Source organism: Lontra canadensis, unplaced genomic scaffold (genome assembly GCF_010015895.1).
Source record: "Lontra canadensis isolate GAN:19392208 unplaced genomic scaffold, GSC_riverotter_1.0 scaffold54, whole genome shotgun sequence".
Taxonomy (NCBI): domain Eukaryota; kingdom Metazoa; phylum Chordata; class Mammalia; order Carnivora; family Mustelidae; genus Lontra; species Lontra canadensis.
The window spans coordinates 5,018,717-5,033,879 of record NW_022631048.1 but is presented as its reverse complement, the minus strand read 5'-3'; the positions used below and the strand labels follow the sequence as shown (position 1 = coordinate 5,033,879).

At 37.5% G+C, this 15,163-nt stretch overlaps 1 protein-coding gene across 1 annotated transcript in view; it reads left to right on the top strand.

Moving 5' to 3' along the window:
• Window positions 1-259: 259 nt before the first annotated feature.
• LOC116877914 (cytochrome c oxidase assembly factor 1 homolog) overlaps window positions 260-15,163 on the top strand; it is a 92,674-nt gene continuing 77,770 nt past the window's right edge. Inside the window, exon 1 of the mRNA XM_032874982.1 lies at window positions 260-311. The gene's annotated coding sequence lies outside the window, so the exon portion shown is untranslated. The remainder of the gene's footprint in view (window positions 312-15,163) is intronic.

Sequence of the window (15,163 nt, the reverse complement as noted above, 5' to 3'; positions counted from 1 at the left end):
GCTAACTAGCTGCTGAAAGCGGAAAGAGAGGCTCTGAGGTGCGGGTGCGAGGGGGAGCGTCTGGGAAGCTGAAGCCACACCCCCTCCCCCCATCTCCACCTGGGAATCCGGGCCTGGGACTCTGGTTTGGCCGACCACGGTCCGGAGCTCGGCTCCACCGGCGCGATCTGACGCTCTACACCTGCGAGGACGCCGCACCGGAAGTCTCGACTGCTCTTTGCCGGCGTGCGGGCTGGCTTTTCCCGCCCACTCTACCGCCTCCGGAAGGAGGGCGCTTGCGTTCCGCTGCGTGCTGCTCAGAAACCTGACAGGTTAGATTCCGCGTCGCTCTAAGCGTCCCGGTCTCTTTTACTTTTGGAAATATTTGTTCCCGCAGTGTGGGGGGCTGCGTTTGCGCTTCCTGTGGGCTGCTGCCCGGGGAATGCCCTCAGGGGTCCCCTCCCGGCGGCTCGCGCCTTCGCTCGGTCGCGACCTTCCCGCGTGTATGCTTGGTGTCGGGGGCCCTTGGTGGGCTCCGCGCCTTGGGGTGCTGCGAGGTGCTTCCTTCCTCCCTCCCTCCCGGGGGTTGTGGGGCGGTGGGTAGCAGCTAGCCGTGACCTTGCCCTGCCGTCCGCGTTGAGCGTTCGTAAGAGCGCGTTTGTGAGGAGCTGGGGGTCCCCTCCAAGAGGTGGAACTGGGCGCCTTGCGGGCGGTGCTGAGTTACCACAGTGTGAGGGAGACCCCGCCAGCGTGACTGCGGAAAAGAGTTTCCTGAGAGCGGTCGTCGTGATTTTTGTCGCCGTCGCCCTTGCACTCCCTGCAGGGTTCCAGCAACAGAAATCATTTTTAGTGTTAGGGACAGGACATCTGTGCATGTGTGCGTGTCAGTCGGTGGGTTGTGTATAATAGTAAAAATCCACAAAAATTCTTGTATTTTAATACTTGGTTCTTCTTGAATCTCATTCTTACCTGTGGGGTGTTGCTATACGTTTAAGGCATTTTATTGCTGTTTCACCTTTGTACAGAAGTAACGACTCTGCTTAAAATTTGCACGTACAAAACGCAGATCTGATTATGTTATTCCCATGCTCAGAAGCTTCCTGACCTCCCTGTTCATTCAGGATAAAAGAAATTCTTTAGCCTGGCTTCCAGACCTTTCAGTGTCTTGCTAATGCTGAGTTTTTCAGTCAACTCTCCTAAGGTGTATACCTAAGATTAGAATTGCTGGGTCGTAGGGTAACTTTATGTATCCCATTTTGAGAAACTGCCAGATTGTTTTCCAAAGCAGCTGTACCATGTTATATTCCTATCAGCAGTATATGAAGGTTCTGATTTCTTCATATCGTTGCTAATACTTTTCATTGCCTTTTTTTTTTTTTTTTAAGATTTTATTTATTTGACAGAGAGAGATCACAAGTAGGCAGAGTGGCAGGCAGGGAGAGAGAGGAAGGGAAGCAGGCTCCCTGCTGAGCAGAGAGCCCGATACAGGGCTGGATCCCAGGACCCTGACATCATGACCTGAGCCGAAGGCAGAGGCTTAACCCACTGAGCCACCCAGGCGCCCCTCATTGCCTATTTTGTTTTTGTTTTTAATTCTAGCCATGCTATGTGACGTGACCCTGGGTGTTCTACACAACTGATAAATTATTGAACACTACATCTGAAACTAAATATGTACTTTATATTGGCTAATTAAGTTTAAATTTAAAAAAATTCCAGTGGTTAAGAAAAAAATTCTAGCCATCCTAGTGGGTGTGAACATTTTCTTGCATTTTCTTGATGGGTAATGATGTTGAGCAAGGTCTTCTCATGTGCTATCAGCTATTTGTATATATTTGGAGAAATGTCTATTCATATCCTTTGCCCATTTTTAAAATTAGATTACTTATCTTTTCATCATGGAATTGGTAGAGTTCTTTTTTTTTTAAGATTTAAAAAAAATTTTTTTTAGAGAAGATTTTTTTTAAGGATTTATTTATTTGAGAGGGAGTACAAGCAGAAGGGACAGAGGGAGAGGAGAGAGAATTTTTTTTTAAACGATTTTATTTATTTATATGAGAGAGAGACAGTGAGAGAGAGCATGAGAGGGGAGAAGGTCAGAGGGAGCAGCAGACTCCCCGGGGACCTGGGAGCCCAATGCGGGACTTGATGCCAGGCCTCCAGGATCCTGACCTGAGCAGAAGGCAGTGGCTTAACCAACGGAGCCACCCAGGCGCCCTAAGGTTTTATTTTTAAGTAATCTCTACAACTAATGCTGAGGCTCGAATTCCTAACCCTAAGATGAAGAGTCGCATGCTTCAATGACTGAGCCAGCCAGGTGCCCCTGTAAGAGTTCTTTATATACTCCAGGTACAAGTCCTATAACAGCCTTGTAGGTCATGATGTAATTCTTTTTTTTTTTTTTTTTTTTTTAAGATTTTATTTATTTGTTTGACAGAGAGATCACAAGTAGGCAGAGAGGAAGGGAAGCTGGCTCTCCGCTGAGCAGAGAGCCCGATGCGGGAGTCGATCCCAGGACCCTGAGATCATGACCTGAACCAAAGGCAGAGGCTTAACCCACTGAGCCACCCAGGTGCCCCAATGTAATTTCTTTAAATGAAGAGTTCATGAGGTTAATTTTCACTCTTCCTGAACACCAGGTTACAGGTATGTGGGGGGTAATTAGAGAGTCATTTAAACAACAGCTTTAATGTGTAGAACACCAAACCCAGGAAAACATGATGTGGAGAACCTGTGAGCAGCATCTTACGAGTTGAAAACTGAAGCAGGGGGAAATGGTTTACATAATTTGCCCGTTCCTTATTGAGTTTTGTCTTTGCCTTATTGATTGATAGGAATTCTTTGTGTAAAGAATTGACTGTTCTTATTGACCGTTAGATATGTGGCAGGTATTTTTGGTCTGTTTGCCTGTTAACTCTGTTTTGTACCTTATTATTAATGCATGATTTTTAAAAAAGATTTTAGTTATTTATTTGACAGACAGAGATCACAATACTAATACTAATACTATAGTAATGTTTTGCATTTTTGTGTTGTCAGGACTGTCAGTCTTTTCCTATAAAAGGCCTCTAGGTGGCAGTTTGGGATACTTTTCTCTTAAATTATGGGGATTTTATAAACTGACACTGCTTAATTTGATGTCTGAGCCCCTGGTACTGTATTTAATGTTACAACTTTCATTCTTTTGGACACTGGTGCCTCCCTATCTCTCTCATGAAAAATACACTATAATCTGCTTTAGTTTTATTTGTTCATTTATTTTTGTATTTCAAACATATTCCTAGAAGCTATTCCCATATTCTCTTATTCATGTTAAAATACTGCATTAGATTTGTGAGAACCATATTGGACACTTGGTCATCAAATAGTAGGTACTTACTTCATCGTAGCAGAAGTATATGTAAAGATTTTGTGTATGCAGAGCTTGAATGTAACTATGCTGGTTCTATATTGATTGGGGCATGCTGGTGATTGTAGTTTTATAAAATCCTATTAAATTGTTTTCATATTTTTCTCATTTCGCTGGATTAAAAGTAGTGGTAAAAAAGTATTTTTAGGATCTCTGAACATTCTGAGAAACTGAGTAAAGCTATATAACAAAGCTCCATAGAAAAAGTTGAATCTCAATTTTACATACACTGTCCAAAGCATAATTATTAACCTTTGGCCTGATTTGTTAGGAGGACTCTTATTTTTTGACTCAGTGTTTGCCTCAGGTTTTTTTTTTTTTTTAAATTTATTTTTTATTTTTTTTATTAACCTATAATGTATTAGCCCCAGGGGTACAGGTCTGTGAATTGCCAGGTTTATACACTTCAGAGCACTCACCATAGCACATACCCTCCCCAATGTCCATAACCCTGCTACCCTCTCCCTATCTCCCTCCCCCCAGCAACCCTCCCTTTGTTTTGTGAGATTAAGGGTCTCTTATGGTTTGTCTCCCTTCCGATCCCATCTTGTTTCCTTTATTCTTTTCCTACCCCCAAACCCCCCACGTTGCATCTCCACTTCCTCATATCAGGGAGATCATATGATAGTTGTCTTTCTCTGACTTATTTCGCTAAGCATGATACCCTCTAGTTCCATCCACGTCATCGCAAATGGCAAGATTTCATTTCTTTTGATGGCTGCATAGTATTCCATCGTGTATATATACCACATCTTCTTTATCCATTCATCTGTTGATGGACATCTAGGTTCTTTCCATAGTTTGGCTATTGTGGACATTGCTGCTATAAACATTCAGGTGCACGTGACCCTTGGGATCACTACATTTGTATCTTTAGGGTAAATACCCAGTACTGTAATTACTGGGTCATAGGGTAGCTCTATTTTCAACTTTTTGAGGAACCTCCATGCTGGTTTCCAGAGTGGCTGCACCAGCTTGCATTCCCACCAACAGTGTAGGAGGGTTCCCCTTTCTCCGCATCCTCGCCAGCATCTGTCATTTCCTGACTTGTAAATTTTAGCCATTCTGACTGGTGTGAGATGGTATCTCATTTTGATTTTGATTTGTATTTCCCTGCCTCAGGGTTTTTTTTTTTTTTTTTTTAATGGTGGTAAAATATACATATCATGAAATCTAGCATTCTAAACATTTTTACATGTACAATTCAGTGACCTTAGGTACATTTATGTTATTGTGCGACCATCACCACCATCCTCCCCAGAACTTCCATCTTCCAAACTGAAATCCTGTTCTCATTAAATAATAACTCTATATTGCCCCCTCTCCAGTTGTTGGCAACCACTTTTTGGTCTCTGAGTTTATTCCAAGTCCTCCTATAAATGAAATCATACAGTATTTGTCCTTTTATATCTGGGTTATTTCATATAGTGTAATGTCTTTAAGGTTCATCCATGTTGTCATATATTGCAGAATTTCCTTCCTTTTAATGGCTGAATAATCCACTGTATGTGTATATCACATTTTGTTTATCTACCTATTAGTTGATAGACATTTGGGTTGTTTCTATCTTTTGGCTTTTGTGAATAGTGGTGTTATTAGCACTGGTACATAGATATCTGTGGAATTACTGGATCATAGAATGATTCTCTTTAATTTTTTTGAGCAACTGCACATACATTTCAGTGGTTTTTGTCATTCACAGAAAATGCGAAATTTAAAGAATGGTATAATTTAGGCATATGTGATCATGTTTACTTTTCTATAAATACAAATTCAAAGAGCCATCTCTTAATCGAAGGGATAGAAGTTTTTTTCTTATGACATGGGATCTGTGAGCTTATTAAAATTATTAGAATTCAGACTAAATGAAAGGTTTACCTCAGTTTCTCAAATTCAAAAACCTCTTTATAGTTCATGCTCTTGTTTTTTTTCTTTACCCTATGTTTTTAATGTTTGGGAGCATAATGTTATCCATCATGTCAGACTCTAAAATGGAGGTGATTTTGTGTACTTCTATAGTTCCAAAGATCAGTATTACTCTGTTACTACTCTGTTGCTCTAGGTGCATACTTTGGTAATTACTCTGGTATGCTGTGAATACTGCTGCTTTTGATATGTCCAAGAGTATCTGTGATATTTATTAGCATAGAATGGGAAGTTGCTGTTCACTGTGGGGTATGGACTGTAACAATGATGAGAGCATATTAAGGAGTTTGTGAAAGACATTGCAATTGAGGAGGTATTAGGGAGGGTCTAGCAGGCAGCAGGTAATTTCAGTTCTCTAGGGTTTGGTTGAACTATACTGTTGTCTTTTTTTCTACATTTCCCCATTGGTCCCAGGGAGGCCACAGTTATTCAGAGGGATCTCAATACCCACAAAATGTACAGTTTCAACATTAGGGGAATACTTGAAAAAATAATGGTACAGTGATACATATAATTTATTTCATTCTTTTCCATGTGACTGTCCAATTTTCCCAGCACCAGTTTCCTCTCTGTTGAAGAGACTTTTTTCTGCACTGTGTGTTCTTGCCTCCTTTGTCATACACTAATTTACCATGTAAGTATGGCTTTATTTCTGTGCTCATTTCTGTTCCAGTGACCTGTGTCTCTCTTTTTGTGCAAGTACCATACTGTTTTGATTACTCTAGCTATGTAATATAGTTTGAAATCTGAGATTGTGATAACTCCTGCTTTATTCTTAATAAATGATTTTTAAAAAGATTTTGTTTATTTATTTGATAGAGATCACAAATAGGCAGAGAGGCAGGCAAGGGGTGGGGGGAGCAGACTTCCCACTGAGCAGAGAGCCTAATGCGGGGCTCAATCCCAGGACCCTAACACCTTGACCTGAGCCAGAGGCAGAGGGTTAACCCACTGGAGCCACCCAGGTGCCGCTCCAGCTTTATTCTTTATCCAGATTTCTGTGGATATTCAGGGTCTTTTGTGGTTCAATACAACTTTTGGGATTATTTGTTCTGGTTCTGTGAAAAATATAATTGGTATTTTGATGATATTGCATTGAATCTGTAGATTGCTTTAGGTAGTATGGACATTTTAACAATATTTAATTTTTCCAGTCCATGAGCATGGAATATCTTTTCATTTATTTGTGTCATATTCAATTTCATTTACCTGTTTCTTACAGTTTTCAGAATACAGGTCTTTCACTCCTTTGGATGAATTTATTCCTTGACCTTGGTATTTTATCTTTATGATGAATTGTAAATGGGATTTTTTTTCTTAATTTCTCTTTGTGCTAGTTTATTATTAGTGCACAGAAATGCAACAGATTTTTGTATATTAGTTTTGTGTTCTGAAATTTTACTGAATTATTTTATTCTATTTTTTTTTTTTTTGGTGTAGTCGTTAGGGTTTTCTATATGTAATATCATGTCCGTTGCAAATAGTGACAGTTTTACTTCTTCTTTACCAATTTGGACACCTTTTATGGATTTTTCTTGTCTAATTGCTGTGGCTAGGACTTCTAATACTATGTTATATAAAAATGGCATCCATTGGAGTAGGCATCCATGGAGTAGGCATCCCTGTCTTGCTCTCAATCTTAGAGAAAGAACTTTCAGCTTTCACCATGGAGTATGGTGTTAACGGTGTGTGTTTTGCAGAAATGGACTTTATTATGTTGAGGCATGTTGCCTTTATACCCACTTTGTTAGGTTTTTATCATGAATGGAAGTCACATGCTCTTTCTTTCTTTCTTTTTTTTTTTTTGCTTCTATTGAGGTGACTGTATTTTTTTTGCCTTTTATTTTCTTAATGTGATTTATCATTGTTGATTTATTTGTGGATATTGGATCATACTTAAATCCCTGGCATAAATCCCATTTGATCATGGTGAATAATCCTTTTAATGTGTTGTTGAATTCCGTATACTAATATTTTGTTGAGGATATTTTTGTCATGTTCATCAAGGATATTATTTGTAATTTATTTATTTATTTTCTTTTTGTGCTGCCTTTGGTTTTGGTATAAGGGTAATGCTGGCCTTAAAAAATGAATTTGGAACCATTTCTTCTTTGAATTTTTGGAATAATTTGATCTTTAAATGTTTAGTGGAATTCACAGGGAAGCCATCTGGTCCGGGACTTACCTGTTGGGAGTTTTTGAGTCCTGATTCAATTTCATTACTAATAATCAGTCTGTTTAGATTTTCTATTTCTTCCTGATTTCATTTTGGAAAACCATGTTTTTCTAGGTTGCCCAGTTTTTTGGCACATAATTATTTATAGTAATTTCATAATCCTTTGTGTTTCTGTGGTGTGGTTTATAACTTGTTTTATTTCTGATTTTATTTTAGTTCTTTTTTCTTGATGAGTCTGGCTAAAGGTTTATCAATCTCATTAATATTTTTTAAACTCTTTTCTTGATTTATTTCAACCTGATCTTTATTATTTTCTTCCTTTTATTAACTTTGGGCTTTTTTTTTTTTCTTTCTGTTCTTTATGTGTACAGTTAGATTGTTTATTTGAAATTTTTCTTGTTTCTGGAGATGGGCCAGACCTATGTTGCTATAAACTTCCCTCTTGTTACTGCTTTTGCTGCATTCCTAAGATTTTGAACCATTGTGTTTCCATTTTCATTTGCCTCAGGACCTATTGGTTGTTTCGTACCATGTTTAGCCTTCATGTGTTTGTGTTTTTTCCGGTTTTCTTCTTATAACTGGTTTCTATTTTCATACTGTTGTGGTCAAGAAAGATACTGAATTATCTCAGTCTTCTTAAATTTTGAGGTTTGTTTTGTGGTATAACGTGTGATCTATCCTGGAAAATGTGAGTCTTGTTTTTTATCCATTCAGTCACCCTTTGTGTTTTAATGGAAAATTTAGTCCATTTACATTTAAAGTGATGATTGATAGGTATGTACTTCTTGCTATTTTAATTGTTTTCTGGCTATTTTGTAGTTCTCCTGTTCCTTTCTTCTCTTGCTCTCTTTTATGATTTGGTAAGTTTCTTTAGTGGTATGCTTTGATTCTTATCTTCTGTGTGTCTACTATTTTTGCTTGGTGGTTACCATGAAGCTTACATGTAAAAATTTATATTTATGACCATCTATTTTAAGTTGATTAACTAGTTTAAATGCATTCTAGAGCTCCACATTTTTACCCTTTCTGCCATGATTTATGTTTTTGATTATACATTTTACATCTGTTAATCTTGTGTACTCCTTAACTATTTAATTATGGTTATTTTTACTATTTTTGCCTTTTAGCTTTCATACTAGCTTTATAAATAATCTTCTACCTTTACTACATATTTACTTTTCTCAGTGAGATTAATCCTTTCATGTGTTTTCTTTTTAAATTAATGCCCTTCACTTAATCCTCTTTCTGTATTGAAAAGCAGTATGTGGGCCAATCTTTTTATAAAACACTATGCATATATAAAAAAAAATAATGCCCTTCGTTTTCAGCTTAAAGAAATCTTTTTAATGTTTGTCGTAAAGCCAGCTTGGTGGCAGTAGATTCTTTTAGCTTTTGTTTGTCTGGAAGACTTTTTATCTTTCCTTCAATTCTGAATGATGACTTTGCTGGGTAGAGTATCCTTGATTGGAAATGTTTTTCTTTTAGCACTTTGAACATGTTGTGTCACTTTTTGCTGGTCTACAAAGTTCCTGCTGCAAAATTGCTGATAACCTTATGGGGGGGGTTTCCTTGTTGTATAATTAATTATTTTTCTTTTTAGATTCTCTTGGATCTGGATGTTTCTTTTCTCAGCTTATATAAGTTTTCCCTTATTTCTTCAAGTAAGTTTTCTGCCCTTTTCACTTTGTTTTCTTTCTGGGACTCTTAAAATGCAAATACTAGTCTACTTGATGTTGTCTGAGAAATCCCTTAATCCCTTTTTTTCATTTATTTTTTTCTTTTTGCTGCTCTTAGTGGGTGAGTTCCTCTGCCCTGTCTGCAAGCTGACTGGTCCTCTCTCCTGCTTCATTTAGCTTGCTGTTAAACTCCTGTAGTTTATGTTTCAGTTTAACTATTGTATTTTTTAATTCTTTGATTTCTTTTTGGAATTTTCCTATATTTTCTTCCTCTGTTGAAATTCTCACTGTGTTTGTCCATTCTTCAGAGTTTGGTTAGCATCTTTATGACATTTATGAGCCTTACTTTGAACCCTTTATCAGGTGAATTACTTACCTCTGTTTTATTAAGTTTTGTTTTCTGCAGTCATGTTCTTTCATTTGGAGCATATTCCTCTGATTCTTCCTTCTGCTTGCTTAACTCTCTGGTTAGTTTCTATACATTAGGTGAACCACCTACTTTTCTCAGTTTTGAAGTGTCAGCCTTGTGTATGAGATGAACCTTGTTGTTCAGCCTTTACCTTAGGTCATAGTTGTCTCTCAAACCGTTGTGATTGCCCAAGTAGCCCATTTTATTCTTACTAGCTCCCAATAGTTGAGAGTGTTTAAGACCAGTGTGCCAAAGGGGAAGACCTCAGTTAGCACCTAGATTCAAGTGATTGTTTTGAAGCCAGACTCTCAGGCAACAGCTTTAAAAGTATGCAGATATAGATACTTAGAGTCTTGTGGGACCACCAATCTAAGCCCTGCTGTCTACCAGAGCCAGCCAGTCTAGAGGTGTCCACTTGCCAAGAGTCACAAAAAGCAGGACTCAGATGAATGTAAACTTTCTGGGAAATACTAGTGAGCTGTAGCAAGGCATAGGGAGAGTGTAAAAATGGTGTTCTCCAGCTTGTTTCTTAAGAGTACTTGTGTCTCCCTCAGATGTGTGCCAAATCTGAAGCTCCAGGACTACCAAGTAGGCCTTTTGTGAAAAGGCAAGGGACATGTTTTATTTTGCTCTCTAGGTAGTGTCCTGGGGTTGGTGGCCTGCCAAGATGTGTTTCCAATTATTATGGTCCTATGGGACCCAGGAAATGCAAGCTCCCATTGCCACTGGAGCCAGGCAATCAACAGGTATCTCTGGGAGTCAGATACAAAATCAAGGACCAGACTCTTTACTAATAGTTTTTATCAAGTGTGGTGGGCAAGAAAGTGTAAAATCAACATGATTACTTTTCATATTCTTTCAGAAATTCACAGATTTTCTCACAAACTTTATTAGGAATAAAAACATTTTCTTAGTGATATTTTCCAACAGGTGGCAGTGTGGTCCTATGGTAGGGCATAAGAATAAAGATGGTGATGCTTTTTTTTTTTTTTTTTTTTTAAGGTTTTGTTTATTTAAGAAAGACATACAGGGAGAGAGAGAGCACGAGTGATGAGTAGAGGGAGAGGCAGACCCTCTGCTGAGTTTATTTTTGCTTTTCCTTCCCTTGCCTCAGGAGACCTATCTAGAGAGAAATTGCTATAGCCCGTGTCAAAGAATTTACTACCTGTGTTCTCTTCTAGGATTTTTATGGTTTCAGGTCTCACATTTAGGTCGTTAATCCATTTTGAATGTACTTTTGTGTAGGGTTTAAGAAAGTGGTCCAGTTTCATGCTTTTGCATATTGCTTTCCAGTTTTCACAACAAAACAGACTCTTTCCCACTGGACACTCTTTTCTGCATTGTTGAAGATTAATTGACCATATACTTGTGGGTTATTTCTGGATTTTCTATTCTGTTCTCTTGGTCTGTGCATATTTTTTTGTGCCAGTACCATACTATTTTGATTGCTTACAGCTTTGAAATATACCTTGAAGTCCAGAATTGTAACAGTTTTTCTTTTCTTAAGATTGCTTTGCTTTGGCTGTTTGAGGTCTTTGTGGTCCATACAAATTTTAAGATTGTTTGTTCTAATTCTGTGAAAAATGTTTTTGGTATTTTGATAGGGATTGCATTAAATATGTAGATTGCTTGGGATAGTATAGGCATTTTAACAATATTTGTTCTTCCAATCCATGAGCATAGAATGTCTTTCCATTTTTTTATGTCATCTTGAAATATTTTCATCAGTGTTTTATAGTTTTCAGACTACAGATCTTTTATCTCTTTGGCTAGGTTTATTCCTAGGTTATCTTATTTTTGATGCAATTGTAAATGAGATTGTTTTCTTAGTTTTTCTCCTGCCATTTCATTATTGGTGTATAGAAATGCAACAGGTTTCTGTGCATTGATTTTGTATCCTGCAGCTTTACTGAGTTCATTTATCAGTTCTCACACTTTTTTGATAGATTCTTTAGAGTTTTCTCTATATGGTACCATGTCATCTGCAAAGGTTGGAAATTTGATTTCTTATTGATTTGAATTCCTTTTATTTATTTATTGATTTGTGTTTTGATTGCTGTGGCAAGGATTCCCACTATTATGTCGAATAAAAGTGGTGAGAGTGGACATCCTTGTCTTCTTCCTAACCTTAGAGGAAAAGCTCTTAGTTACTCCCCATTAAGAATGATGTTTGCGGTGCGCCTGGGTGGCTCAGTGGGTTCAAGCCTCTGCCTTTGGCTCAGGTCATGATCTTGGGGTCCTGGGATCGAGCCCCGCATCGGGCTCCCCGCTCAGGGAGCCTGCTTCCTCGTGTCTCTCTCTCTCTCTCTCTCTCTGCCTGCCTCTCTGCCTACTTGTGATCTCTGTCAAATAAATAAATAATCTTAAAAAAAAAAAAAAGAATGATGTTTGCTGTAGGTTTTTCATATGTGGCCTTTATTATGTTGAGGTATGTTCCCTCTAAACCTACTTTGTTGAAGGTTTTTGTCGTGAATGAAGGTTGTTTTTTATCAAATTTTTGTTCTGCGTCTATTGAGATGATCATATGTTTCTTATCCTTTGTCTTATTGATATGATGTGTTACATTTATTGATTTGTGTATACTGAATCATGTAGGGCAGGAATAAATCCCACTTGATCGTGGTGCATAATGATATCTTTATTTTTTAAAAGCTTTTATTTATTTATTTGAGAGAGAGAGTGAGTGAGGGAGAGGGAGCCCAAGCGGGGGGAGGAGAGAGGGAGAGGGAGAAGCAGGCTCCCCGCTGAGCAAGGAACCCAATGTGGGGCTTGATCCCAGGACCCTGGGATCACGTCCTAAGCCAAAGGCAGACTCTTAACCGGCTGAGCCTCCCAGGTGCCCCCATAATGACATCTTTTAATGTATTTTTGAATTCAGTTTGCTAGTATTTTATTGAGTATTTTTGCATCTTTGTTCATCAGGAATATTGGCCTGTAGTTCTCCTTTTTAGTGGATTCTTTATCTGGCTTTGGTATCAGGGTAATGCTGGCTTCATAGAATGAATTTGGAAGTAGGAAAACTTTAGAATTGACATTTAACTCTAAAAAAATTTTTTTTGGATCTGTTTCAGAACTTATCTTACTCTTATAATATCCCTTGCAAAACAATCTGTGAATAAAAGTATTCCTCCATACTTTTATATTTATTTTCAAATGTTTAAAATGTTTGCAGAGTTGTGAGTTAACTTTTTAAAAAAAAAATTAAGCTTTTATTCAGTTTTACAGATTTAAAAGGTATTAAACATTTCTAGAGGTTGCTAAAAATCTCTTAATTACATCTTCACTTAAAACAGTCAATATTTAAATTACAGTCATTTTTTTTTTTTTAAAGATTTTATTTATTTTTTTGTCAGAGAGAGAGAGAGAGCGTGAGAGTGAGCACAGGCAGATAGAGTGGCAGGCAGAGGCAGAGCGAGAAGCAGGCTCCCTGCTGAGCAAGGAGCCCGATGTGGGACTCGATCCCAGGACTCTGGGATCATGACCTGAGCCGAAGGCAGCCGCTTAACCAACTGAGCCACCCAGGCGTCCCTAAATTACAGTCATTTTTATGCTCACATTTTTTTCTTCAAAAGTAGAATAAATTTTAATTAAATATCATTTCAGCGAGTATAGCTGTCACAGTTCATGAGATTTATACTTATTAGGTTAATATATAGTAAACAAATTCATTTGTATCAAACACAAACCAAAAAACCACATGTAATATGAGATAGTTTCAATATTCATGGTGAGTGTAGGACTTGAGACAGTCTTCCTTCCAAAGATCAGTGCATCTGGAATGTTTAACCTAAAATTATTATCCTTGATTATCAAAAACCAAAACAAAAAAATGGCATTTTTAAAAGGAGAATGAGTTTCAAAGTCAAAATGACTCTTCCCCTTATTTCAAAAAAAAAAAAAAATAAATAAAATAATGATAAAACAGAATTTTTCCAAAATACCAAGTAGAAAGATTATGTACATAGAAGAAACATGCACACATTAATGAAACAAACTTGAAAAAAGCCTTTATCTACAGACCTAAAAATTACAACTATTCTACCTCCTTGTCTTCATTATTATATGTATTTCCTAACATACATTTAACAAAAATTATAATGCTTTCAAGATCCAGAACATATAAAGCAAGATCATTTTTATCAGCAACTTAAAGGAAGTGGAAAAAATCCTAAGGTATAACCCAAAGAGAGGCAAAGCACACTGTAAATTGAAGAGTGATCATGATGTTCTCAAAGTAGAAATGTGGTTTTTTTGAAAAAAGATTTTATTTGACAGAGAGATCACAAATAGGCAGAGAGAAAGGGGAAGCAGGCTCCCTGCTAAGCAGAGAGCCTGATAGGGGACTCGATCCTAGGACCCTGAGATCATGACCTGAACCGAAGGCAGAGGCTTAACCCACTGAGCCACCCAGGTGCCCCGAATTATGTGACTTTCATTTAAACTTTAAAATAGCAGGCTGCCGGGGTGCCAGCTGGCTCAGTCAGAAGAGCATGCATCTCCTGATCTTGGTGTCATAAGTTGGAGACCCATGAGTTAACTTGTTTTTTAAAACATTAGCCTTTTGTTGCAGGAATAATTCCAGTGTTATGAATGAACCTGTAATATATATGTGTATGTATGTATGTGTGTATGCATATATAAATATGTATGTATATATATTAATATACATAACATTCCAGGGTTGAATTCCAGGTTGAATCATTCTTGTAGGGCAGGAATAAACACTCCAGTGTTATGAATGAACCTGTAATATGTGTGTGTGTGTGTATGTAATATATATATATATATATATATATATATATATATATGTATATATGTATATATGTATGTATGTAAAACATTCTCAGCTTCTGCTTCTTCAGTTATTTATACTGTGTTCACTATTCTGGGCACTTTCTACTGATTATTCTCTAAGTCAGTGTTTGCAAGTTTGATTTGGGGATCATGTGCTTCAGAATCACTTAAGATACTTGTTAATAATGGAGATTTCTATGGGATTTTGATGGTAGATTGACCTTTTCATCTTGTTCCTCATTAAAATCCCACTAAAACTGTAGTAAAGCCCCAAACTACAAGAACATTAGGGAAGGAGGCAGTAATAATACAATTTGGAAAAGTGAAAAGCCCAAGAATAAGTGGAAATTAACATAGACACCAAGGACTCATGAATTCTAAGTTAGCAGAAGGAAAAACTGAAGGAAAAACTGAAACCTATCATAAATATCCTATAAATCCACAGACACCTCAAGAACTGGTAATGCCAGGTATGTCTGGAAATGGGGATACAAGGGAGGCAAAACAAGGAAGATTGGGTGACTGTTTCTGAGAGGTAGTTCTCCCAAGGGATGATGTTTACCTTGGGACAAATTCTGGAGGTTCAAACCAGATGACCTCTGGATAAAATAGCATTTCCATATGAGAAGGCATTTCTAATGTTTCTCAGGAAATTTGTATATTTATTCAATCTCCGATCTTAAGAAAGTCTTTAAAAAATCAGGAAAACAGAAGACTTTAGATTTGCCTGAGAATCAAAGCTCAGCAAGCAGCATTATTGCTCTGCTAATATCAAGTGGAAAGGAAGAGCAGGA